This window comes from Phyllostomus hastatus, unplaced genomic scaffold (genome assembly GCF_019186645.2).
Source record: "Phyllostomus hastatus isolate PE091 unplaced genomic scaffold, TTU_PhHast_1.1 phas_contig_86, whole genome shotgun sequence".
Lineage (NCBI taxonomy): Eukaryota > Metazoa > Chordata > Mammalia > Chiroptera > Phyllostomidae > Phyllostomus > Phyllostomus hastatus.
This window is the reverse complement of record NW_025333977.1, coordinates 33,445,645-33,472,961: the sequence shown is the minus strand read 5'-3', so window position 1 is coordinate 33,472,961 and position 27,317 is coordinate 33,445,645. Positions and strand designations below refer to the sequence as shown.

Genomic DNA, 27,317 nt, shown 5'->3' with positions numbered 1-27,317 from the left:
GCAGTATGGTTATGGTTCTTCCTCTATTTAATTTTAAGAGACCTTTGGTGAAACAAAAACACTAAGAATGCAATAGTTTGATATTTTGTGAAAAATTCTATTAATTTACTTATCTTTTTCTGTCTATACACAGATGTACCTTTTTTCTAAATTATTTAAAAAGTAAGTTGGAGACATCATAACACTTCACGTAAATCATCGTAAATATTTCAGCATGTCTCTCTTAAGAATGGGGTAATTTTCCTATATAGCCACAATACTAATCTTAACTAAGACAACACTAATTTAGCAATAACATCTAACATATACTTTCCTTATTTGTCAAAAAATGACTTTTATAGCTGACATTTTTTCAATCCAGAGCCCAATCAAGATTCATATATCACCTTAGTGTTAATTATTCTAGAATAATCACATGTTAAATTTGATGAGTCTAGGTTCACCGTCTATGGAATGTCCCATATTTTACTAATTGTTTCATCATGACTACATTTAGGTTAAACATTTTTTGTTGAGTTATTACATAGGTGACATTGTGTCATTCTTACAACATCACATGAGGAGAAATAATATCAGGTTGTTCACTATTGCTAATGTTAAGGTGATAACTGCAAAATCTGTGCATTACAAGGATACCCTGTCCTCTTTGTTATTTTTCTTTTTTTAAAATTATTTTTTGTTTTTAACAAGTAATCCGTGGGAAGCATTCTGAGACCTTGCTGAGCTGACTTATTAGTTCTAAGAGTTTTGTTTAAAAATATTTTCCATGGCATTATCTACATAGATATTCATTTCATCTGCAAGTAAACAGTCTTATTTTTTTGTTTCCAATCCATATGCCTTCTGCATCCCCTTTTTACTGCTTTTGTACTGACTACAATTTCCAGAACTATGTTGAATAAGAGTGATGAGAGTATCTGTCTTGTTCCCTCATCCTTGGGATGAAAGCATTAAATCTTTCATCTTTAAGTATAATGTTAGCAGTAGGTTTTTTCTAGATGCTGTTTATCAAGTTGAGGGAAATACTCTGTATTCCTATTTTTTGAAAATTAAAACAAAATTTGAATGAGGTGTACTCTCCCTTCCAGAAGCATGCCCATGCCTTTCCCTTCCCCCTCTTACTTCCCCACAGGCTTGCATCTCCTAAACTCAAAGGGTCCCCATGAGACTTGCAACCAGAGAAATGGGCAGTGGCAGCTTGTCCTGGGCTGACCCCAGAACCTGTCTCCAAGACCCTCTTTTCTCGGACTTTGCAGTGAGCCAGTGTACCCCAGCCAGTCTCTCTCCTATTGCTTCCTCTGTCCTAAGCCATTCCTTGTTTCACTGTCCCCAGCTTTTTTTTTAAAAAAAAAGATTTTGTTTATTTTTAGAGAAAGGGGAAGGCAGGGAGATCAAGAGAGGGAGAGAAACATCAATGTCTAGGAGAAACATTGGTCAGTTGCCTCTTGCATGCAGCACCCCAACTGGGACTGGGCCTGCAACCTAGGCATGTGCCCTGACCAGGAATTGAACTGACAACCTTTCACTTTGCAGGGTGATGCCCTGCAAATGAACCACACTGGTCAGGTCTCACTGTCCCCAGATTTAACAAACACACTCTAAAAATAAAAAAAATGATGGATGAGTATTAAACTTTGTCAAATGCTTCAGTTGATATGATCATGTGATATTTTCTCATTATCCTGTTAATATGGTGGTGTATATTGATTGAATTTCAAACACTGAACCAGCCTTTCATCCCTGGAGTTAACCCCACTGGGTTATGGTGTATAATCATTTTTAAATATTGCTGAGTTTTATTTGCTAATAGCTTGTTAAGGATTTTTATGTTGATATTTATGAGGGGTATTGGCCTATAATTTTATTTTTTTGTACTTTGTCTGGTTTTGGTATCAGGTAATTATAAGCTTTGTATAATGAATTGGGAAGTTTCCTCCCTCTACTGTATTCTGGAAGAGATTGTTTAGAATTGACGTTAATTTTTCTTTAAAGATTTGGTAGAATTCTGTGAAATCATGTGGGCCTGGAGATATCTTTTTTGGGAGTTTTAAAATAACTAATTTAATTTTCTTATTAGTTGAGAGGCTTTTCAAACAATTACCAATCGATGAGTTGTGGTAGTTTTCAATTTTTGAGGAATTGATTCATTTTATTCTAAGTTGCTAAATTTGTGTGTGTAGAATTGTAGTATTCCCTAATTATATTTTTGATTCATGGTCTTTAGTGATATGCCCTGCTTCATTCCTGACACTAATAATTTGTGTCTTTTCTCTTTATTCTATGTCAGTCTTGCTAGAGGTTTATCAATTTTATTGACCTTTTCAAAAAACTCAGCTCTTTGTTTCATTTATTTTCTCTCATTTTTCTGTTTTCAATCTCATTGATTTCTGTTCTCATCTTTATTATGAGAACAGAAATCTTCTGCTTGCTTTGGGTTTGTGCTGCCTTTTTTCTTTTTCTTTTTTTTTTTTAGCTTCTTGAGGGTGGGAGCTTGGATTTTTGATTTGAGACTTTTCTTCTTTTCTCATGTATGCATTTGTTATAAAAATTCCTCTCAGCACTGCTTTAGCTGTGTACCATAAGTTTTGATGTGTTTTCTTTTCATTTCTCATTCAGTTCAGTGTATGCTTTGATTTCCCTTGAGAAATTTTTCTGTTTTATGCATTATTTAGAAGTGTGGTTTAGTTTAAAAGTGTTTGGAGATTTTCCTGTTAAATTTTTGTTAATTGATTTCTAGTTTGATTCCATATGGTCAGAGAACACACTTTGTAGGATTTTTATTTTTTAAAACCTGTTAAGGTTTGCTTCCTGACCCAGGATATGGTCCAGGTAACATGGATACTTTTTTAAAAATTGGTATTCTGCTGTTGTTGGGTGATAGGTCTATTAGATTCTGTTGATTGGTTGTATTGAGTCTTTCTACATCCTTGCTTATTTTCTGTGTTCTGTCAGTTGTTGGAGGAGGAGTGTTGATGTCTCCCACTAAATTGTGGATTTGTTTCTCTTTATAAGTCTGACAGTTTTTGCTTCACATGTATTTGCAGCTCTGTTGTTTAGTGCATACCCATTTAGAATTGCTGTGCCATCTTATTAGATTTATTCTTTTGGCATCATCCCATGTCCCTCTCTATAATAATTTTCTTTGCTCTGCTGTCTACCTTATCTGATATTAATATAGGCACACCTGCTTTCCTTTGATTAATGTTTGCATGACATATTCCCCCCTCCTTTTATTTTCAAAGGGTCTATACTGTTACATTTGAATTCAGTTTTGTTTTTTTATTTTTTAGTTATATTTTATTGATTATGCTATTACAGCTGTTCCAATTTTTTCCCCTTTGTCCTCTCCCCCCAGCAACCCCACTCTCTCAGGCAATCTCCCTACCATTGTTCATGTCTGTGGGTCCTGTGTATAAGTTCTTTGGCTACTCCATTTCCTACACCAAACTTTACATCCCTGTGACTATTCTGTAACTACCTTTTTGTACTTCTTAATCCCCTCACCTCCTCACCCATTCCCCTATACCACCCTCCCATCTTCTTTTTCTTAAAGAAGTCCCTTTAACATTTCATATAATAATAGATTGATGATGATCTTACTTAGTTTTTTCTTCTCTGGGAAGCTCTTTGTCTGTCCTTTGATTCTAAACATCTTTGCTGAGTAGAGCAATATTGACTGTAGGTCTTTGCTTTTCATGGCTTTGAATATTTCTTGCCAATTCCTTCTAGGCTACAAAGGTTCTTTTGAGAAATCAGCTGACAGTCTATGGGAACTTCCCTGTAGGTAACTAACTAGTTTTCTCTTGCTTTTAAGACTCTCTATTTTTAACCTTTGGCATTTTAATTATGATGTGTCTTAGAGTGGGCCTCTTTGTGTCCATCTTGTTTAGGAGGCTCTGTACTTCCTGGACTCGTATGTTTATTTCCTTCACCAAATTACGGAAGTTATCTTTCATTGTTTTTTTTCAAATAGATTTCCAATTTCTTGCTCCTTTTCTTCTTCTTCAGGCACCTCATGATGTGAATGTTGGAATGCTTGAAGTTGTCCCAGAGGCTGCTTATACTATACACATTTTTTTATTCTGTTTTAAAATTTTTTCTTACTGTTCAATTACAGTTTTCCCCCTCCCTCCATTATTTTCCCGTGCCCTACCCACCCCTACCTTACACATTCAATCCTCACCCCCCATTATCCTTGTCCATGAGTCCTTTATACATGTTCCTAGAGTTGACACTTCCCCTTTTTCCCCCATTGTTCTCCTCCTCTCTCCCCTTTGGTCACTGTCAGTTTGTTCTTTATTTCCATGTCTCTGGTTCTGTTTTGCTTGCTTGTTCATTTTATTGATTGGGTTCCACTTATAGGTGAGAACATACGGTATTTGTCTTCTACCACTTGGCCTATTTCACTTAGCATAATGGTTTCTAGTTCCATCCATGCTGTTGCAAAGGGTAGGAGCTCCTTCTTTCTTTCTGTTGCATAGTATTCCATTGTGTAAATGTAAGTTTTTTGATCCACTCATTTACTGATGGGCACTTACACTGTTTCTAGTTCTTGGCTATTGTAAATTGTGCTGCTATGAACATTGGGGTACATAGGTTCTTTTGGATTGGTGTTTCAGGATTCTTAGGGTATAATCCCAGCAGTAGAATTGCCAGGTCAAAAGGCAGTTCCATTTTTAGTTTTCTGAGGAAATTCCATACTAATTTCCACAATGGCTGTACCAGTCTGCATTCCCACCAATAATGTACTAGGGTTCCCTTTTCTCCACACCTTTGCCAGCACTTGTTTGTTGATTCATTTCTGATGGCATTCTGACCTGTGTGAAGTGGTATCTCATTGTGATTTTAATTTGCATCTCTTTGATGGATTCTTTTTTCTTGTTGTTCTGATTCATTGTTTTTTGCTTCCTTATGTTCCAAATCATTGATTTGATTCTTGGCTTCATCCACTCTACTGTTGTTTTCCTGTTGTTTTTATGCTGTTGAGGTCCTCACTAAGTTCCTTGAGCATCCTTATAACCAGTGTTATGAACTCTGCATCTGATAGATTGCTTATCTCCATTTTGTTTAGTTCTTTTCTGAAGTTTTGATCTGTTCTTTCATTTGGGCCATGTTTCTTTGTTTCCTTTTTTGACAGCCTCTGTGTGTTTGTTTCTCTGCATTAAGTAGAGCTGCTGTGACACCCTGACTTAGTGGTGTGGCCTAATGTAGTAGGTGTCCTGTAGGGTCCAGTGGCACAGCCTCCCCTATCACCCAAGCTGGGTACTCAAGGTGCTCCCTTTGTGTGGGCTGAGTATACCTTCCTCTTGTAGTTGAGTGTTGATTGCTGTTGGCAGGGATTTTCCCAGGCCAGTTAGATGCAAGGACCAGCTGTGACTACTGACCACAAACCTCTGCCCTCTGTGGAGCATCAACTGTGCAGGGGTAGGGTGTTGGTGGTCTAACATGGTCTGTAGCTCTCCACTGGGTGGGCAGACTTTTGGGTTTCCTGGGTGGTGCAGGCCAAGGTCAGCCCCCACCTGTGCTCATCCTGGGGCAACACTACATGAGCTATAAAGCTATCTGTGATGGTTGCTAGTTGTGCTGGGCTTGGAAATTCCCCGGTGAAGCCAAGCTGTGAATCTAGGCTGGCTGCTAGTGCTGGGCCTGGAGCCACTTAGCAGGAAGTACAGGGGCTGGGGGCTCACTGAGGCCAGCTTTTGCTTGTTTGAGAGAATTTAGGAAGTTGTGAAGCATGAGCCAAAAATGGCCATTCATGTGGAAAAGTCACTGTTATCAGCATGAGTGGGCTCCATCAGCTGGGTGGGATGGAGTCTCAGGGGTTCTCCAGGGAAGGGCAAACAGTGTAGCCAGGATGATGGAGTCTCAGATATGGCAACCGCCTGCTGGCCCTGTGGCTCTGTTGTGGGAGGGTTCATGAAAGGGACAGTGGCCTCTGCCCACCTTTCTGTCTGGGAAAAATCTGTCCCCCAGCTATCACCTTGATGCCAGACACTTCAGTTCCTCCTTGTATGCCACTGGTTACTTTTAAGCTGCAACCCTGGTGCTGGAGCTCAGAGAGAGTGAATCTGAGTCCAGGTGTGGGTTCTTTAAGAGTAACTGCTTGGGACTCCAGAAGTTTTCCACCAATTGAATCCCTGCTGGATTTTGTAGCCAGAAGTTTTGGGGACTTACCTTCTGGCACTGGAACCCTGGGCTGGGGAGCCTGGTGTGGGGCTGGGACTCCTTGCTCCCAAGATATCCCTCCCAAATTTGTATCTACCACATGTAAATGTGGGACCAGCCCATTCCATGTCTCTGCCCCTCCTATTAGTCTGGATTGAGGTGGTTTCTTTAATTCCATTTCTTTAATTGTCAGACTTTCTGTTCACCTTGATTTCTTACAGTTCTGAGTAGTGGTGGTTCTGTAGCTTAGTTATAATTTTGAGGTGGTTGTGTGAGGAGGCAAACCATGTTTACCTATGCCACCATTTTTTTTAGTATATTTTATTGATTATGCTGTTACAGTTGTCCCATTTTTTTCTCCCCTTTCTCCCCCTTCCGCCCTTACCCTCCCCACCACAGGCATTCCCCCCACTTAGTTCATTTCCATGGGTCGTACACATGACTTCTTTGACTTCTCCATTTCCTATACTATTCTTAACCTCCCCCTATTTTGTACCTACCAATTATGCTTCTTATTCCCTGTACCTTTCCCCCATCCTCCCCCTCTCCCCTCTGATAACTTTTCATGTGATGTCCATTTCTGTGATTATATTCCTCTTCTAGTTGTTTGCTTAGTTTATTTTTGTTTTTGTTTTTGAGGTTCAGTTGTTGATTGTTGTGAGTTTGTCGTCATTTTACTGTTCATAGTTTTGATCTTTTTCTAAGATAAGTCCCTCTAACATTTCCTATAATAAGGGCTTGGTGATGATGAACTCCTTTAACTTGACCTTATCTGGGAAGCACTTGATCTGCCCTTCCATTCTAAATGATAACTTTGCTGGATAGAGTAACCTTGGATATAGGTCCTTGCTTTTCATAACTTTGAAAACTTCTTTCCAGCCCTTTCTTGCCTGCAAGATTTCTTTTGAGAAATCAGATGATAGTGTTATGTTACACCTTTGTTTTGAAGTCTGTTTTGTCTGATATGTATTTCTACCCCAGGTTTTTTGTTGTTGTTGTTGTTTCCGTTTGCATGGAATATCTTTTGCCATCTCTTCCCTTTCAGTCTGTGTGTATCTTTTTTTCTGAGGTAGGCCTTTTTTCTGAGGTATACATGACAGCATGTATATGGGTCTTGTTTTCTTTTTTTTTAAATGAGTGTGGGAGTGTTCCCTCCTTTTGAAATTTTTTTAAAGATTTTTAAACAGATTTTATTTATTTATTTTTAGAGGGGGGGAGAGAGAGAGAGACAGAGAGAGAGAGAGAGGGAGAGAGACATCAGTGTGCAGTTGCTGGGGGCCATGGCCTGCCACCCAGGCATGTGTCCTGACTGGGAATCGAACCTGCAATGCTTTGGTTCATAGCCCGTGCTCAATCCGCTGAGCTATGCCAGCCAGGGTTGGGTCTTGTTTTCTTATCCATTCAGCTACTCTCTGTCTTTTGACTAGAGCATTTAATCCAATTAAAGTTATTGATAGATATTTATTGCCATTTGATTCTTACACCTATGTTCCTTTCTCTCTCTATTTTCCCCCTTCTTTTTCTTAAAGAAGGCCGTTTAACATTTCTTACAATACTGGTTTGGTGGTAATGAACTCTTTTAGCTTTTTTTGTGTCTCTGGGAAGCTTGCTATTTCGCCTTCAATTTTAAATGATAGCCTTAGTGGATAGAGTAGTGTTGGTTTTAGATCCTTGGTTTTTCATCACTTTGAATATTTTATGCCAGTCCTTCTGTCCTGAACTGTTTCTGTTGAGAAATCAGCTGACAGTTTTATGGGAGCTCTCTTGTAAGTAACTATCTTTCTCTTGCTGCTCTTAAGACTCTATCTTTAACCTTGAGCATTCTAATTATGATGTGTCTTGATGTGGCCCTTTTTGCACTTATCTTGTTTGGGATTCTCTGTGCTTCCTGGACTTGTATGTCTTTTTCTATCACCAGGTTAGGGAAGTTTTCAGCCATTATTACTTCAAACAGTTTCTCAATCCCTTTCTCTCTCTCTCTCCTCCTTCTGGTACCTCTATGATGTGGATGTTTTTATGTTGGATGTTGTCCCAGAGGTCCCTTAGACTTTCCACATTTAAAAAAATTCTTTTTCCTTTTTGTTGTCTCCTGCTTGGGTGTTTTCTTTTACCTTGTTTTCTAAATCTCTGATTTGATTTTCTGCTTCATTAACCTGCTGTTGATTACTTCTAGTGTATTCTTCATTTCAGATATTGTGTTTTTCACTTCTGTTTATTTTAATGCTTTCTGTGTCCTTTTTAATGCTTACTATCTCTTTGTTTAAGTTCTCACTGAGATCATCCAATCTTCCCCTAAGGTCCTTGAGCATCTTTGTACCCACTGTTTTAAACTCTGCATCTGGTATCTTGGTTGCTTCCAATTTATTTAATTCTTTTCCTGGGGATTTTTCTTGGTCTTTCATTGGGGCATGTTTCTTAGTCTCCCTGTTTTGTTGGCCTTTTTGTGTTTGACTTTGTGCATTAGGTAAATCTGCTGTGACTCAAACTTGTTATGATGGCTTTATGATATAGTTTTCTTTGGGGGCTCAGGGGAGTAGTCTTCCAGATCACCTGAGCTCTGTGCTCCAGGAATGTGTCTGGTATGGGTTATATGTGCTCAGCTATTGTAGTTGAGTCTTGAATCCTGTTGGCATGCACATGAGTGGAGTTAATCCTCAGGTTGGCTATCAAGATAGACCTTGATCCCAGTGTATAACTGCTATGCAGAGACCATACTCCAAGGTGGGGTTGTTCCTGGCAGGGTCTGGTGCCTGCTGGAATTCTCTGGATGTGCTGCCGCTTGTGTGGCTAGGTGGGGTGAGCTCTGGTGTGGTCAGATGCCCAGCACTGGTCGTGTTGGTTCTGGGTCTACATGGGTGAGTTCCGGTGCAGGTCAATGTCAGATGCTGTTTGTAACCAGCCTTAGGCTGCCTGTGTAGAGCTATCATGCTATTCACTCTTTGTGGCTTCCCTACAAAGACTGCGTGTGGGGGTGTGTACAAGGTTCAGCTTCTTCCAGCTCCAAGCCAGGGGCCAATCAATAAAAGGTTCAAGGCACCCTGAGGTCTGCCTCTACCTGTTGACTACTTTGCCAACCCCTCAAGTCACCTGGTCCTTCTCTAGATGGAGAATCTTTCTAAAGAAAGACTGTAGAGTGGGCCCAGGTTGGCCAAAACCACAGACCCTTCTATAAGGCATGAGCTTGGAAGGGCAGGGCAACCAAGGTCAGGAGGACTCAAGCTAGTGTATCTCCTGCTTAGGGGCAGCACAGTTAGGCTCTGAATGAGGGGGAAAGGGGCCCCTACTCCAGAGCCATACCTTAGTCTCTACCAGATTCCAACCCTAGTTCCCCTAGGAGGAATGCACTGCAGTTTCAGGTTGGGTGCAGCCAGCCAGCTGCACTGCAGGAGCAACCCACCAGTACTCAGAAGAACAGATCAAAAAAGTCTCCTCTTGTGGGTAGCACCACCGAGTCTGCAGTGGGGGATACTTAGGTTGCTTTCTGTCTTGGCTATTGTAAATAATGCTGCACTGAATGCAGGGGTACATATATCTTTTCAAATTAGTGTTTTGGATTTCTTTGGATAAACACCTAGAAATGGAATTGCTGAATTATGTGGTAGTTCCAATTTTATTTTTTGAGGAAACTCCAAACTGTTTTCCATAGTGGCTGAACCAATTTACAGTCCCACCAACAGTTCACAAGGATTCCCTTTTCTCTACCTCCTCAACAACACTTATTGTTTGTTGATTTATTGATAGACATTTTGACAAGTGTGAGTTGATATTGTGTATTTGATTTGCATTTCCCTGATGATTAGTGATACTAAGCATCTTTGATATGTCTGTTGGCCTTCTGTGTGTCTTTGGAGAAATGTCTGTTTAGGTCCTCTGCTCATTTTTCACTTAGAGTATTTCATGTTTTTAATCCTCACCTGAGGATATGTTTTAATAGATTTGTGTGTGTGTGTGTGTGTGAGAGTGAGAGAGACAGAGAGAGAGAGAGAGAGAGAGAGATCTATTGGTTGCCTCTCGTATGTGCCCTGACCTGGAACTGGACCCACATCTTAGGTATGTGCCCTTACCAGGATTGAACCTATAACCTTCTGGTGTACAGGATGACACTCCAACCAACTGAGCCACCCAGCCAGTCTATTTTTGGTTTTAAGTTGTATGGATCCTTTATATATTTTGGGTATTAACTCCTCTGGCCTGTAAAGTTCTTGTTGAAAAATCAGCTGATGGTCTTATGGGAACTCCCTTGTACATAAGTAACTGCTTTTCTCTTGTTACTTTTATGATTCTTTCTTTGTCTTTAACCTTTGGCATTTGAATGTGACTTGCTGTGGCCTCTTTGGGTTCATCATGCTTGAGACTCTCTGTGCTTTCTGGATATGTATGTCTGTTTCTTTCACCAGGTTAGGGAAGCTTTTAGTCATTATTTTGTTAAATATTTTTTAACCCTTGGTCTGTCTCTTTTGTCCTTCTGGAACCCCTATGACATGAATGTCGGTATGCTTGATGTTGTCCCAGAGGTTCCTTAAAGTATCCTCACTTTTTTTCTTTTTGCTGTTCCAGTTGGGTGTTTTATGCTGCATATCTCCAGATTGCTGATTTGACCCTTGGCTTCATCAAGTAGAAGTTGATTCCCTCTAATATATTCTTCATTTCAGTTATTGATTGTATTCTTCATATCTGAATGTCTTTTTTTAATGATTTCTGTGCTTTTGTTGACGTTCTTACTGAGTTCACCTACTTTCCCCCTAAGTTTTCTGAGCATACTTATTATCAGTATTTAGACTCTATATTTGGTAGAGTGCTTGCCTCAGTTTTTTTTTTTTCAGTTCTTTTTCTGGAGGTTTCTCCTGTTCTTTTCATTTGGTACTTGTTTCTTTGTCTCCTCATTTGGCTGACTCCCTGGGTTTGTTCCAGGTATTAGGTAGAGCTGCTATGCCTCTTAATCTTGCCAGAGTGGCTTGACATAGTAGATGTCCCCATGGCACAGTCTCCCTGTTCACCTGAGTTGGGTGCTCCAGGAGAGTCCCATTTGTGGGTTGTAACGGAACCTTCCTGTTGTAGTGAAGCCTTGATTTCTGTTGGCACATCAGTGGGTAGGATTGACCCTCAGGCCAACTGGCTTTGAGTGTTCACCATGACTCTAGCAGACAAGCTCTTGTGCAGGGCCAGAGCTCTTAGAATGGTGTGACATTGGTGGGGCTTTGGTGCCAATCAGCACTGCCCTTCAGCAGTGCTATTTGTGAAACTGGTTTAGTGGTGCTCTGGTGTGGTCTGCAGCCAGCCACAGGGTGTGTTGGTTCTGGAGCCTCTTGGGAGGGGCTCCATTTCAGGCTAAAGTCAGCCACCATTTGTGCCTGGCTTGGTGGTGGGAGCTACAAAGTGCTCTTTGGTTGGTTGCTTCTTGTGCTGGGCTTGGGAGTGCTTGGGAGAGGTTTGCTGTGAACTGAGGTTGGCTGCTACTAGTGTTGGACTTGGGACCCTTGGGTGGGCACAACAGTGTGATCTCAGGCCTGCCACCACTTGTGCCGGTTTTGTGGCCACTTAGTTGAATCTGCATTTCAAGCCAACACTGACTGAAGCTTATGCCAGGCTTGGGGGCCACCTGATGGGAGTTACAATGCACCTTGAGACCAGTTGCAGCTTGGGCTGGGCTTGGGACTGCCTACCAAGTTGTATGGGGCATGCTGATGCCAACTGCTGCTCGTTTGGGGTCTGGTCCTTTCAGAGAGTTTGGGAAAGTCTGCAGTGTGAGCAGAGGCATGCCACTTGTGTGGAAAGCCGCACAGAGTGGCTCAGACTGGACACTTGAATGAGGTGGGGCAGGGTCTCCGGGAATCACTGGAGCAGGGTGAAGAGTGTTAGCCAGGTTAATAGGAGCTCAGATTTGATACCTGCCTGCACCTGCTGGCTGGGTAGGGGAGGGCTCAACAAAGGAGCAAGGAAGCCTGTCAGGGCTTCTGTACTGAAGACATCTGCCCTGCCCCCTGCCCCCCAGCTCTCACGCTGACGCCAGTCAATTCATTTCCTCTTTGCATGTGTTTGCTGCTTTTCAAGCTGCTGCCCCCATGCTGGAGCCCAGAGTGAATGAGTTTGTGAGTGTGTTCCTGTTCTTGAGTCCCTCAAGAGGAGTGCCTGACACTCCAGGAGGCCTCCATCCTCTCACTTGAATGCAGTCCCTGATGGATTTCACGGACTGATGTTATACAGATTCCTATTCCCAGCACTAGTGTCCTGGACTGGGAAGTGAGGTGTGGGACTGGGACCTCTGGATCCTCAGGGAGGACCTTCACAACTAAGATACCCCTCCTGATTCTTAACTGCCACACCTTGGATGTGGGACCTGGTCATTCCTTTATACCAGTCTTATTGCGGGTTCCTCCTTATGGCCTTAGTTATAGCTAGTTCAGCTAGTCTTCAGATAGTTTTCAGTGATAGCTGTTCTATAATTTAGTTGTAATGTGGATGTGGTCATAGTAGGAGGTGAGCACAGTGTTCACTCCACCATCTTGAACCGAAGTCCTTCATGACCTTGTTTTAAAACTGTGTTTAGAGGCACTGCTTTTACAAGTACAGTTGTTATTCAGTGAACTGAAAGGTATAAGTATGGTGAATGATTTATTTATAACAATATAATTTTAAAATTAATTTCTGGTGAGGTTTTAGAAATAAGAATTTTATGTCCTTTGTTTCATAGATTTATTGATCATAAAGGTACAACATCTGGCTTTATGGAGAATTCCACTTTTTACTTGGTTTTATTATTTTATAAAAGTGGCCACTACAGCCTCCGGCACTGACAGATTCAGAGGAAGCTGTGCCGTGGCAGCACGCGGCATGGCCAGGTCTCAAGCAGCAATGGACTGTAGCAGTGTAGGAGGTGTCACCATAGGAGGTGCATATTTCATTTTATTTTTGTTTTTTCATGATGCTATACTAGTAAAAGACAATTGAAGCTAATCTTGAGGGGGAAAATCTTCTGGGCCATATCATTCCATTGTATAACCTTACCTCGTAAAAGTTGTTTTTCAACCTCTCAAGTTTTTAATGCTTGTGTGCGTCTACTGTGTATGTTCTCCACATGTTAATTATTTGGACCTTTTGAGGGGGCCAGTTTATTTGGAATTTTTTTAAAAAGTGTTTTTATAAAGAATTTCTAGCTCTTAGTTTCTTTCTGTCACTTTATCTTATATATCTTCTCAAGGAGTTTGAGATTAGACTTTTCATTAAAAAGTGAGATAAAAATTATAAAGAGCTTACATTTCTACAACAAATTTAGCTTTTCAATAGCACTTTCTTATTTATCTAATTTTTAGGCACACTCTTTAAATTGATTAATTTCTTTCCAGAAGATTTGGCTTATTTTAGTTCTAATGTCAGAATGAATTAGTTTTTTACTTTTACTTCCTCTGGTTCCAGATGGAAAGCCTGTAGTGGTCTTCAGGCATATAAAAGGCACATGTTACAGGAGGTGATGGGAAGGTATTTTTTGTTATTCCTCGGTATGAGGTAAGGGAGATGGGGAGTTTCAATAGAAGAGCTAGGAGGACTTTTGGCCAAGATGGAGGTGTAGGTAGACACACTGTGCCTCCTTGCACAACCAAAAGGAGGACGACGACAAATTTAAAAACAAAAAACAACCAGAAGTGACAGAAAATTGAACTGTATGGAAGTCTGACAACCAAGGAGTTAAAGAAGAAACACTCACCCAGACCGGTAGGAGGGGTGGAGATGGGCAGCCAGGCAGCCAGACAGAGAGGACTCATGGCAAGGCGGTGGCTGGTGGAGCAGGCGGTCCCACATTCACTCACAGATAAACCGGGAAGAACAACTGGGGAGAGAGGCAGACCCACAACCCAGGGCCCCAGCTTGGGGAAATAAAGCCTCAAACCTCTGACTGAAAACACCTGTGGGGGTTGAGGTAGCGGGAGAAACTCCAAGCCTCACAGGAGAGTTTGTTGGAGAGACCCACAGGGTCCTAGAACGTACACAAACCCACCCACCTGGGAATCAGCACCAGAAGGGCCCAGTTTGCTTGGGGGTAGCAGGGGAAGTGACTGAAATCCAGCAGAGAGCAGAGCAAGCAGCGTTGTTCCCTCTCGGACCCCTCCTCCACATACAGGGTCACAACCCAGCGACTGGCTTGCCCTGCCCTGGTGAACACCTAAAGCTCCACCCCTCTTACATAACAGGTGTGTTAAGACAAAAAAAAAGGCCCAAACGAAAGAACAGGTCAAAGCTCCAGAAAAAAATACAACTAAGCGATGAAGTGATAGCAACCCTATCAGATGCACTGTTCAAAACACTGGTATTCAAGATGCTCACAGGATTGGTTGAATTTGGTCACAAATTAGATGAAAAAATGAAGGCTACACTAAGTGAAATACAGGAAAATGTACAGGGAACCAACAGTGATGGAAAGGAAACTGGGACTCAAACCAATGGTGTGGACCAGAAGGAAGAAAGAAACATTCAACCAGAACAGAATGAAGAAACAAGAATTCAAAAAAATTTGAAGAGGCTTAGGAACCTCTAGGACAGCTTTAAATATTCCAACATTCGAATCATGGGGTGCCAGAAACAGAAGAGGAAGAGCAGGAAATGGAAAACTTACTTTAACAAATAATGAAGGGGAACTTCCCTAACCTGGCAAAGGAAATAGACTTCCAGGAAGTCCAGGAAGCTCAGAGAGCCCCAAAGAAGTTGGACCCAAGGAAGAACATACCAAAGCACATCATAATTACATTAGCCAAGATTAAAGATAATGAGAGAATCTTAGAAGCAGCAAGAGAAAAGGAGACAGAGGAGTTCCTACAAAGGAGTTCCTACTTACCTACAAAGGAGTTTCCATAAGACTGCCAGCTGATTTCTCAAAAGAAGGGGCTGGAAAGAAGTATTCGAAGTCATGAAAGGCAAGGACCTCTATCCAGCAAAGCTATGATTTAGAATGGAAGGGCAGATCAAGTGCTTCCCAAGTAAGGTCAAGTTAAAGGAGTCCATCATCACCAAGACCTTATTATATGAAATGTTAAAGGGACTTATTTAAGAAAAAGAACATCAAAACCATGAACAGTAAAATGACAACAAACTCATAGTTATTAACAACCGAACCTACAACAAAAACAAAAACAAACTAAGCAAACAACTAGAAGAGGAACATAATCACAGAGATGGAAATCACATGGAGGGTTATTAGTGGGGGAGTGAGAGGAGGAGAGAGGGGGAAAAGGGTACAGAGAATAAGTAGCATCAGTGGTAGGTAGAAAACATACAGGGGGTGGTTAAGAGTAGTATAGGAAATGTAGAAGCCAGGAAACTTATATGTGAAACCCATGGACATGAACTAAAGGGGGGAAATGTGGGTGGGAGGGGGTGTGCACAGCGGAGGGGAATAAAGGGGGGAAAATGGGACAACCATAATAGCATAATGAATAAAACGTATTTAAAAATAAATAAATAATTAAAAAAGAAAAGATAGATAAGATAAAAGATACCTGGAGACCATTCCTCAGACAGTAAAATGGATTTTTGAAAAACTATAGAATTTCTGGAGATTTGAATGTGAAGATTTTAAATACTATTTTTATGGTGTAATTATCAGCACAGTAAGGGGCTGAACAAGAGATGTCTTGTATGTGTATGAGTTTGTCACTGGACTATATCTTCTCTCTGGGGCTGGTTTTGTAGCCATGTGCTTTTCAGTTGGACAGGCCTCACTCTTCAGGGGGCTTTGTGCTCAGTTTAATGATTTGCTGTCATTGGCTTGAAATTCTTAAGTTTTGAACAGGGGCAGATGTATAGTAATTTATGAGCTGTGATAGAAGCAGCCAAATAACATAAGCTTCAAACCCTATATTGTTTTCATTATGTCCATTAAAGAATCATTGGAAGAACATTTAATATTTGAAAAGACTGGAGGGACACGTCATGTGTTAAGAAAAATGAAGTTTCTTTAGCAACTAACTTTCAGTACAGGGACCTCAGAGAAATTTATAGGAGTCGTTACAGTTGTATATGAAGGGGTAGTCATTTGCAGGGCAATGTTAGAGTTACAGTATTCTTTCCATAATGGAATAACTTGGTAGAGAGTGAGTGGTTCTTGAGATATTATTTTAAAAATGACTCAACTTGGCACAGAGTAAAACATTCAGCTTTTCTGTTTTTCTAAAACTGATATATTATTTTTAAAATTTTTAGTTCTGATACTGGTTTTAAATTTTGCTATTCTTAAATCACACTGAGGAGAATAGTGCAGAAAGTTTTTTTAAAAGCCAGCCCTGGTCTGTGTGGCTCAGTTGGTTGGAGCATCATCTTGGAACCTAAAGGCTGTGGCTTTGATTTCCAGTCAGGACACACTTTAGGTTGTCCAGGTCTGGGCGTGTATGATCCCTAGTCCAGGAGTGTATGTGGGGCAACCGACCCATGCTTCTCTCTCTCATCAGTGTTTCTCTCTTCCTGTATCCCTTCCTCTCTCCCATCCTCTCTTTCTAAAAGCAATGAAAACATGTCCTCAGGTGAGGATGAAAAAAAAAATTTAAAGCTGTTTTGTTAGGTCATAGCCCTTTCTGAAAAACCTTAATGTAATTTAAATGTCGGGGTTTTATTTCAAGCTTTATATCATTCTTACAATGTTTGCTCTCAGTGGGGCTTTCTGCAGACATGTGTGAGTGTGTGCAATAAAATGTAGTATATGCACATCTATATACATTCAAACATCTAAATGCCCCCTCTGTGTGAGGCACTTGTGTTTCTTCCTGCAGAGCAGGCACAGGTGGTATTACATAGCCCTAACCTAAGGACCTCACAGTCCAGTAGGAGAGACAGGGACAGCTGGACAAATAAATAGGAAATTGTGGTCAAGTATATATGATATGTAAAAATATATCCGGCATGCTGAGAGAGCACAGAAGTGCAATATCTATCTTGGACGTAGAGATCAGGGAAGACTTCCAAGAAAGATGCTGATCTGAGTTTTAAAGGAAACAGGAATTGGCTGGAGAAGGACAGGAGAGTCATTACAGATAGGAAATAGCACTATGGAAAGACATGGGTATAAAAGAACTTTCATTTCTGTATGTGACAAATATTTATTGAGCATCTGCTATGTGTCAGGCATGTGTAGTACCTGCTTTGGGGACATGTTGGAGAGTAAAAGCGGACACACTTCCTGCGCTATTGGAGTTTAGAGTCTGTATGGAGAAGGAGATGAACAAAATAATCACAGATAATTGTAAAAACTATAATCGTGTTTAAAGCAATGAAGGAGAGGTCCAGGGGGCTATGAGAACATGTAACAGAGTTGGAGTTGGGGCAGTGTTTCTGAGGAAGCAGCAGTAGACCTGGGAACTGAAGATGGGCTTATAATCAAACATCTCACACAGCTGCAAGGAGCTCACGTTTACTGTTCTTACAAAGCATGGTTTCCTGGGTGCTTGTGGAGGTAGGTCTTCAGGGAGCACAGACTGGCGGGAGTACGTGGGGTATGTGTAGGGGGAGTGCCAGGACCAAAGTAATGGAAGGCCTTGCATACCATTCTAGGAAGTTGGGTTTTGTCTTGAAGATGGTGGATGTTGTGAACCACTGAAGGATTTGAAGCCACGCTGAGCGAAGCACAGTCAAACTTGTAATTTAGGAAGGTCGTTGTGAGAAAGGTTGCTGTGGAGGATATGTTGGAGAAGGCAAGACCATGTTAATGTCTCCTTTTTTTTGGCCAAATAATATATGATAGGTTTCAGTACTTTTAATCAATATTGTAGTTCCTTTATTTTGGCAACATCAATGACCATTCTTCTAAGGCTTTTTATTGTGTGTGATATACATGTGGTGAGAACCCTGGTTTTCACCATTAGTAACGTGCGTGGTTTCTAAAGATTTCTGGTGGTCTTATAAGAACGGAGTTGGAGGAAATATATCACATATTTTAAAGTGCTATGTTACAGTTCCAGAAATAATATTGACTAATGTTTCCAGGAAGGAAAAAAACCTAACTAGGAGAATCCTAGATTATGCTTCTATTTGCATTTTTATTGAAAAGATAGCTGATTTTAAAAGAAGCTCTGCTTCAATAAATGGTAATAAAATTAATATTTTCATAAGTGTGGTTTGTCATCTAAAAATGCAGGGTGCCGGACTGGCTGAGCTCTGACCTCTCTGGCTGTTGTAATGATTCTGTGGTTTTCAGCTGGTAGTCAGTCACACTTCTGCTTTCTTGTGCTGACGTGTAAAATGAAGGCAGTGGTTCTCAACAGTGGGTGGTTTTGCTGCCTGTGGAACACTGGACAATGTCTGGGGGTATTTTTTGTCATCACAACTGGAGGGTTGCTACTCACAACTAATGAATAAAGGCCAGGAATGCTGGTACACTTCCTAGAATGCAAAAGACAGCCCTCCACAGCAAGAATTACTCAGCGCAGAGTTTGGAGGGTGATGGATACACTATGGAATAGATTGTGGTGGTAGTTCATGGGTGTATACTTATTTCCTAACTCTCATTACGTTGTAAAAATTAAATATGTGCAGCTTTTGTATGTCAGTGATAAGGTTGAGAAACCCTGGATTAAGGCAAGACTGATAAGACTTGCTTTGGTTAAAATACAATCCTTGAGTAGACATGATGTTCTGTGTCTACTGTTGTCTTAGTCACTGGGCTATATGCTATAGAGCATATGGTATATGCTGTAAAACATGTACCATAGACTGGGTGGTTTACACAACAACCATTTCTCTTGGTTCTGGAAGCTAGAAGTCCAAGATCAGGGTGCCAGCAGAGTCATGTTGTGGTAAAAGCCCTTTACCTGGTTTATAGGTGGCTGCTTTCTTGCTGTATTCTCATATGGTGGAGAGAGCGATCAATTCTCCTGTGTCCCTTCATATGTAAGGGCACTAACCCCATTCATTAGGGCCCTACCGTCATGAACTGATTACTTCCTAAAGGCCCCGCCTCCTAATGCCATACATTGGGGTTAGGACTTCACCATATGGATTTGGGGAGGTGCACAAACATTCAGTCCATAACAACTGTACTGTTTATTTGTTTGCTTGTTCGTTCACTCACTCAGAATACTGCCCAACGACAGTAAGCACCATCTTTGTGTCTGGTGGTGTTACCTGGTGTAGTGTAAGCCTTGGGAGAGACCTGAGGGGACCCATGGAATAGCTTTCCTCTTTTTCCACTGGGCTCTGAACTAGCTGGGAAATAAGACAAGAATCAAAACATTACCCTCTTTCTAATAAAATCTAAATTAGAAGGTGCAGCTTATATTTCGCAGGTGGGCATCGAAATTCTGGCCTGAGAATTAGAAGGCTTATCCAGTCTTACCCAGTCCTGGCAGCACTGGTCTGAGACAAGCCCCACGGCAGAGACTGTCCTTAGAGAACTAGGTCAGAACTGGGTTCTCTGTGGTTGGCTCCTTCCCAAAAGGAATAAGGAGGGAGCTAAGCCAAGGATGTGTAGTTTTTCTTCCACATTTGCCAACTGATCAGCCATTTTTATCTCTCCTTGGATTGAAGGAGGAAAAGCATAGAAGGCCAGTGGTTTGATACTATTGGAACTCCCTCCATATAGAAGGACACATCAGAGATGGAGCAGACTCCTTTTCCGTAACAGGCCTTAATAAATGCTCAGGGATTGTGGTAATCTACACACACCATTAATGCCTGCATAGTCTTAAAGGGGACAGTTTTGCTTCTGGATTTATGTACAATTATTGTGTCTAATCTGCCTATTAGTTAACCCAGAGCGAGATGACTACAGCCAAAATAGGGAAAAATGAATTAGAATTTTAGATGATAAAGGGTACCTTAAATATTATTTAGTCCAGTGGATCTGAATCCTGGTTTCACATTGGAATAACTTGGGAGAATTTTAAAAAAATATTGATGCCATGGTACCATCCCAAACCCTTAAAAATAGAATCATGGGGGATAGGACCTGCACATTACTGTTTTGTAAAAACCACTCAGAGGAGTCTACTGCACAGCAAAGAATCCTCTGCACAGTAAAGATTGAGAATCACTGATCCAGTCTAACCGTCTCATTTTATCCACAAAAACTGAATCCCAGAGAATTTTGGTGACTTGCCTAGGACAGTAATTAGCGAGAGCTGGAGTAAGAATTTGGCGTTCTGCCTTGGCGTCCAGGGCTTCTTATTGAAAACTTCGGTGCATCTATTTTTTCTTCCATAATTTTAGCTCAAAAGAATTTGCAAAAGCAGTAGTCTCTTGTCAGGAGACTTTGATTTTAATCCTAGGTCTGGTGCTAACTGGCTAAGTCATCCAGCCTCAGTTTCCTTGTTTTTTAAACTTAAGGGGTTTGAGCCTGTCACTATTTTGCTTGTTAGTACACATACCCATAGATAAACAGCAGGTTGACAGCTCTGGGGGGCTGAGGGGTGAGGGATTGAGCAAAAAAGAAAAAAAAACTCACGGACATGGACAACAGTGTGGTGATTGTGGGGGGAAGGGGGTGAGTGGAGGTGGAAGAGGGTGTGGGGGGGATAAATGGTGATGGAGAAAATAATATAAAAGAGAAATTAACAAATAAAGACATTTAAAATAAAATATAATCAAAGGGTTATACAAGATCATTTCCAAGTTTTTTTGTCAGTAAAACTGTTTGCTTCTATAGTTCCAAATGTGCACCAGCTTTATTGCTCCTTAAATGGGGGTTAATTGCTGTTGTTTTAACTTTTATTGGGAACCCACTATCTAGCGAATGTGGTGCTGGGTGCTTTCATAAACATTAAACTAGTTTAATTGAAATATTTCAGGACAGCGCTGGCGAGCAGTCCAGTTGGTTGGAGCATCATCCCTGTTCACCAAAAGGGTGCAGGCTGGATCCCTGGTCTGCGCGCGCTCCTGTGGTTAGGGCACCTGCGTCCCTTCCTCCCTTCCTCTCTCTAAAATCAGGAAGACCTATCCTCGGGTGAGGATTAAAAAAAGAAATATTTCAGGACAGGTTTCTGATGATGAGTTTTTAAAGTAATCATTACAATCTAGATATTACCACCATTTAAAATTATAAGGCCTTTAATAACTGAGCTTCTTTGTTCCATTAATTCATTGTAGATGCAGCCTCTAAGGCCATGTTTATGTGGTAGAGAATGTCAGGAAAAATGCTGCTGATTCTTCTTGGATATTTCCAAGTCTGGGTATATTCAGATATCTGAATAATTACTTGAGTCCTTTTAATGTACTCCTAATATTTCTCAATATATAAATAAAACAAGAGGCAAAATCACTTTATCCAGTAATATTTAGTTATTTTTGTGTTCATTCAGTTATTTTCTTACAGTAATCAATTTAGGAAGTACTATTTGAAATTTAAATTATTTTAAATTTAAATTGTTAATTTAAATTGTATCAGCTTCTGGCTCTAAGGGCAGAGTTTATTGTATTCCAGGGATTAAGCTTTGTACCTCCCCATTCCCTGCCCCATATAGCTCTGCCCCTGGCACTTAAGAAGTGCTTAATAAATATTTGTTGGCTTAATTACTGTTTTATACTCTGATAGTAATAGTCCACTGTGGGTTTTTTAATGTGTCACAAATGGAATTTTCCTTTTGGCACTATCTGGTGATGAATTATAATAGAAGGTTACTAAGACTAATGAATGGATTAATGCATTAAATGTTTCTACTGGTGTTATTTATGGTCTCTTTTATGCTTGTCCATTATTTTACGACTGGATAAGATTCTCCTAACTTTTCCTTCCTGAACAAACTGGGGAGAGGCAAGATTCAAGATACTGCTATTTTCAGCTGTTTTCAAAGAAAAGGAATACTCTCTTTAACTAATCTTGTATTTTTTTAACTTCTATTTTTATCAAAAAAGGTATGGCACAGTTAGTTCTTTGGGAGTCTCATTTGTCTTTCATTTTAACTTTCTACGTGTTGTAGATCTTTTTTTCTAGTCTAGATAAAAGCTCCTACAGGAAGGCAAATATTAGAGATGCTACTTAATTTTTTCCCACAGTTCTCTATAGGATTTCTGTGCATGTCAAATGGTGACCGTCATTTTGAAATAAAAATGTTAAAAATCTAACTCATGTTAAATTACTCAGGTTTGAAATAATGTCATGGAAGTTGTTTTTTTTTTTAATTTGTGGATTCTTTTTTTTAAGTACCCTGACTATTATTTATTACTATATAGTGAAAGTTGGTTTGGTGGTATAAAATGTACAAAAAATATTTTACTTAGACATATAAAATTCAAGGATATAATAAAAAATTAGGCAAGAATTCAAGATAGAGGTTATCTATTGCAGTGATGTGGAGGGGAGCAGGGGGAGAGAGTGGGGAGGAGAAGGAAATGAAATTGGGAATGAATGCATAGACTTGAATTACATTGCTAGTTTTAGTTTTTAATTTCATTGGTGGGTACATGGGAACTTACTATGATTTTCTTTATGCCTTTACGAAAGACAAATATTTCATTATTTTTAAAATGGTCAAAGTAAACTGGATGAGAATAGGTTGAATATATATACCATAAGTGTAATTTTTCAGCCTGTTGGGATGCTGATACAAATTATTTGTTGAAAACTTTGCAGAAACAAGCTCCATAGTAACATGTGAATAGTGGAATTATTAGGTAATAGAAGGCAGTGCTTTAAGTCTAAAAGACAGTATGAAAGAAAACAAGGATGAGAAGAGGGATGCTTACTAGGAAACACGGAAGTGAGAGTCTGTTGCCAAGTGACAATTCACTCAGCAAGTTTCTTGTTATAGTTAGAATATTGTCACAAAATGAGCCTCAAGGGACTACCATGTACTCGATACAAACGTCATCAGTGACATCTGTCAAAAGTCTTGGGACTGGGAGGAATTCCAGACAACAGGAAACCAAAATCTAACTTTTCTAAAGGGAGAACCTACATAGAGTTCACTTAAGTCTTTGGTTTTATTGTTCACAAAAGCTGATTTATCTTCTACAAAAGTATGTTGCTTTGCATCAAATCTTAAATTCATGCCTTTCACTACCTGTGAGATCCCATATCTTTCTGAAGTAGAAGCGACTTAGAAGCCAAGCTGTAAACCGCATACCCTGTCGGCGCTGACAGAATGCTTGAGTGCAGGGCTTTCGAGAAGCCATCCGGACTTTTTATTGGCAGGATTGCAGGGACATCCCGATGAAATAAGTCTTTTGGGAACTGGACTTCCTTCTAAGAAGCTGAGTTTAAAATATCTAGAAAACCACATTTCACTAGTCATGAAAAGCAGATGTATGTGCATCTTGCGTGATAAAATATTTTTGCACAGCTGCCAGTTAGTTTATCTCAAAGTTCATCCTTGTAAAGCGGTCTTCTCAGTCTTCAGCCACTTATTTTCTTCCCTAGTTCCCCTCAGTACTGACCCTTCTTCTGCTTTTGTCATCTAGTTCCATCTTTGCCTGCCCACTCCTTCTCCATCCTAGAGAGTCAGAGAACCTGGTATTACTCATTTCTAACTGATTGATGATTCTTTAGAGTCTCTGTTAGGTTGAATGGTGGTTCCAAAGATGTATGTCCATGTCCTAACCCCTGGAACCTATGAATGTGACCCTATTTGGAAAAAGGGTCTTCGAAGGTAGTTCAGGTCAGGTGGTGAGATCATCCTGTATCCAGGTGGGCTCTGAATCCAGTGGCAGATGTCTTAGAACAGAACAGGAGAAGACACAGAAGAAGGAAAGGCCATGTAAACACAGAGGCAGAAATTGGAGTTATGTAGCCATAGGCCAAGGAAGCCTGGAGTCACTAGAAGTTGAAGAGGCAAGGAGCGGTTCTCCCCTAGAGCCTCTGGAGGGAGGATGCCCAGTTGACACCTCGATTTTGGACTTGTGGCCTTCAGAACTATGAAATAATACATTCCTGTTTTTTGGTAGTTATGGCAGCCACAGTAAACTAATACAGATTTCATGAGACTTCTTTTTGGTGTCAAGAAAAGTGGGTATTGATCTTTTACCTTTCTGGACCTTTGTTTCTTCATCTGTAAAACAGGAACATTAGATGAGATGGCATCTAAAGTCCCTTCCATCTGTATAAATCCTTAAAAACAAACCCATGGCCTCCAGGAGGGGGCCCCTCGCACTCCCTTGCTGATCCGGGGATGCGTTTGCTGGTGCACCCGTTCGTGCTCTGCAGTAGTTCATGCTCTGCAGCAGCCGCAGGGCCCGCGGCTGTGTGGCCTGCACACACAGGCTCTAGGAGGGAGCCTGAAACAGACGGCCGTCCGGAACAAGCTGAGTTACCCGGAGGCCCGCTTAGCAGCTGCCTGCAGGCTCCAAAGGACGTCCGTTTATCAAGAGATGGTACTTGATTATTATTTATTTATTTATATAGGGGATTTTATTTTATTTTTTATTTTTATTTTTTAAAATTATTTTATTGTTCAATTACAGTTGTATTTTCTCCCCACCCCTCCCCCCAACTCCCTCCAAACCCTCCTCCCTCCCCCTTGGTTTTGTCCACGTGTCTAAAATATGGAACCCTTCACGAATTTGCGTGTCGTCCTTGTGCAGGGGCCATGCTAAGCTTCTCTGTGTCGTTCCAGCTTTAGTTCGCATGCTGCGAAGCGAGCACCAAAGGTGCTTTACAATGGAGCAGGAACTCTGGACACCGGCTCTTCCGTGGTTTTGCTGAGGAGATGGACTTTGAGATGGGAGTCCGCCATTCTCCCAGACCACGCAGCACCTGAATAAAACCCCTTTCCTTTACACCAGCATCTGTCTCACAAGTTTGGCTTTTGTGGCAAGAGGCAGCCGAACCCGTTTTTTGTTCAGTAACATGTACTCACCTGAAACTGTGACCACAGCCAACATAACGAACATATCGATCACTCCCAAAGGTCTTGTGTCCCTTTGCAATTTCTACCTTCCAGCCTCCTTGTGCCCCTTTTTTTCTTCTCCACCCCCATCTGCAACCACCAGCCTGCTTTCTGTCGCTATTGATTAATTTTAAATTTCTAGAGAAGGGTTTGGCAAACTATGGTCTGTGACCTAAATCTGGCTGCCTGCCATCTTGTAAATTAAGTTTTACTAGAACACAAAAATACTCCATCATTTATGTATCAGTGGCTGCTTTTGTGTTGTGATGGCAGAGTTTAGTGTTTGTGACAGAAACCTTATGTCTCACAAAGCCTAAGATATTTATTATATGACCTTCCACAGAAAAAGCTTGCTGAGCGTTGTTCTGGAGTTTTATGAGACTTGCAAGTATGTACTTTTTTGCCTGGTTTCTTTTATTTAACATAATTATTTTGAGGTTCATCCATGTTTTGCATTTATCAGCAATCCACTGGTTTTTATTATTGGATAGTTCATGTTTATTATTGGTTTTTATTAACCGTGTATAGGTCTACCAGTGTGTTTATGTATTCACCTATTGATGGACATTGTGTTCCTGCCAGTTTTTGGCTCTTGCAAATACAACTGCAGTGAGCGCTCATGTACAGATGTTTGTGTGGATGTGTGCTTGCTTTATTGTGGGGTACATGGATGCCTGGGATTAGAGTATCTGGATCGTGTGGTAGCTGTGTGTTTAAATAAAAAAAACTGTCAAGCTATTTTCCCAAGTGGTTGTACCATTTTACATGACCTCAAGCAGTGTGTGAGTGTTTTAGTTCCTTCACATCCTCGCTAGCACCTGGTATGGTTAGTCTTTTTAATTTGAGTCATTCTAATGAGTACGTGTGTAGCGATATCTTATTGTGCTTTTAATTTGCATTTCCATAGTGACTAATGATGCTGAGCATGTTTTAATGTTTTGATTTGCTATCTGTACATCTTCTTCAGTGAAGTGTCTTTTCAAATCATGTGCCCATTTTTAATTGGCTTGCTTTTTTTATATATTGAGTTTGGAGAGTTCTTTATGTATTCTGGATAGTAGTCCTTTACCTTGCCTTCTCATTTTCCTAACAGTATTTTTGCAGAGCAGAAGTTTTTAATTTTGATGAAGGCCAATTTATCCGTTTGTTTTTTTTAACCATGCTTTAGGTATCATTTAAGAGCTTCCATAACCCAGTGTCATAAAGATGTTCTCTCATGTGTTCATACAGATATGTTATATTTTACTGTTGTTCAGTTACAGTTGTCCCACATTTCCCCCCGTTGCTCTCCCCACTCCCGCAGCCTGTCCCCCCATTTCCATGCCCATGAGTCCTCTGTTTAAGTTCCTTGTCTTGCTCCTTCCCCTTCTTAAGTTTTACATTTATATTTATAATCTATTTTGAATGGAAGTTAAAGTGGAACACATACGATTATATTGCCATGGCAATATCTTATTACAGTTGTAGGTAAAATGAGTCCTGCTGTATTGGTGAGGATTCTGCAGAGACACAGAACCAATAGAGTGTGTGTATATATAGAAAGAGGTTTGTTATAAGCAGTTGGCTCACACAGTGCTGGAGACTGGCAAGTCCAAACTCTGTAGTGTGGGCTGGCAGACTGGAGGCCCAGGAGAGCCAGTGGTGCAGATGGAGCCAACGTCAGTGTGCTGGAGAACTGCCTCCTGTTCAGAGGGGCTGGTCTTCCTGTTCTGTATCAGTCCCTCAACTGATTGGGTGAGACCCACCAACATTATGGAGGACCGTGTGCTTGACCAATTTAGGTTCACCAGTTTGAATGTTAGTTCCATCCAAAAGCACCCTTTAAGTTGAGACATAAAATTAAACATCACATACACCAAGCAGTAAAATGAATAGTTTTGAAATTAGTTCCTTAGGCAGTATAATACATGAATACTTCTTTTTTTTTCCTCTGTGGGTTCATAAAATGTTTACTGTAAAGGAAAATGCTTTCTGCCTTTTCATCATTTTGTAATTCTTTGAGGTTTTTATGGGAAAACTATAGATTTTCTGAATTATTAGCTAATCAATGAACTCTAAGAGATATTTATTTCAAATACATTGTGGCCTGCTTGTATTCCAGAAAGAAACAATAAAAGCATCGTTACTCTTTTCGTTTGAAACCATCAGAAGATCTCACTTGACATTTTAGGTTCATAGTGTGCAAAGGATTCACTGAAATCCTGTGTGGTTCTTTATTAGCAACATTCTTAAAAAATTCCACAATTGGTATGCCTCTTTCAAGAACAGCTGGGGATCTCTCTGAGGCAGCCATCTGCACAGTGAGACAATTCCCAGGATGGTTTTGTTTGCTTAGATTAGCGCAGACACACCAGAACA

At 40.6% G+C, this 27,317-nt stretch overlaps 1 protein-coding gene and 1 non-coding gene across 2 annotated transcripts in view; one reads left to right on the top strand and one right to left on the bottom strand.

Moving 5' to 3' along the window:
• The window catches only part of CUNH3orf70 (chromosome unknown C3orf70 homolog), a 55,851-nt gene that overhangs the window by 9,365 nt on the left and 19,169 nt on the right, over positions 1 to 27,317 (top strand). The window lies entirely within an intron of this gene.
• Positions 24,610 to 24,715, bottom strand: LOC123827689. Its single transcript, XR_006787329.1, has one exon. It is a non-coding gene; the product is annotated as a U6 spliceosomal RNA (small nuclear RNA).